The sequence below is a fragment of the Hipposideros armiger genome, unplaced genomic scaffold, assembly GCF_001890085.2.
Source record: "Hipposideros armiger isolate ML-2016 unplaced genomic scaffold, ASM189008v1 scaffold_857, whole genome shotgun sequence".
Classification (NCBI taxonomy): Eukaryota; Metazoa; Chordata; class Mammalia; order Chiroptera; family Hipposideridae; genus Hipposideros; species Hipposideros armiger.
The window spans coordinates 249,910-251,016 of record NW_017732207.1 but is presented as its reverse complement, the minus strand read 5'-3'; positions in this window follow the sequence as shown (position 1 = coordinate 251,016).

The window sequence follows — 1,107 nt, the reverse complement described above, 5'->3', positions numbered from 1 at the left end:
TCCTAAGAAACTAAAGTATAATTATTCAATATTTTAAAAAATTTAAAACTTTTCAGTTAAACAGTTTATCCTAGAATATACAGAGGGTGCCAAAAACATGTATACACATTTTAAGAAAAAAAACTGTATTAAAATTGTAATACTCAATATAGATCAATAAAAGATAAATACAAGTCACGTGTATACATTTTTTTGGCACCTCCAGTACAAAAAGGAGGTAAAATAGCCCAATGGTTAAGAGAACAGGTTTCAAAATCAGATCTAGCTTTGAATCTTAGTTTGCCACTTACGGGACCTCATACAAGTTTCAATCTCCTTATCTGTAAACTGGGAGCAACACCCTCCTCACTGAACTGCTGTGAGGATGATACGAGAGGATGCATGTGAAGCATTAGCAAGTAGTAGGCCCTCAATGGAAGGTAACTGCTATTAGTGTTTTGTAACTCGTTACAGTTGTTTTGGGTAAACAGCATTTAAATTTTAATTTTCCTGTAGGGATAAAAGCTTAGTGGGGTATAGGGGTTGTTCAGTCATTTGGACTTCTGAGACCACTAACATTGAAAAACCAACTTGGAAGACCTACACGGAGGTGTCAAAATATTGTTTACAATGTGGGAGTTATTAAAACCCACCAGCAAATTTATCAGCACTATTATTCCATAACACAAAAGGCATTTGAACATCCCCTAAAAAAGTGGGAGATAGTCTCAGAGTACGGGAATCATTCTCAAGAAAGGAGAGTTGCAGGGGGTGGCTGGTTAGCTCAGTTGGTTAGAGCTCAGGCTCATAACACCAAGGTTGCTGGTTCGATCCCCACATGGGCCACTGAGATTCAAACGCAACTAGATTGAAACAACTACTTGACTTGGAGCTGATGGGTCCTGGAAAAACACACTGTTCCCCTATTTAAAAACAAAATTGAAAATTTAAAAAAAAAAAAGTTAAAAAAAATAGTTGGTAATTGCATGACAAAATTATCTATCCTTTTGTTTGTCTGGTCACATGCCATTAAACACTTAAGGACCAATACCAGTTTGCAAGCTGGCACTTGACAAAAGACACTTAACTTCTTAGTGTGACTTTTCATCCACAAATGAAGTTGTTTTA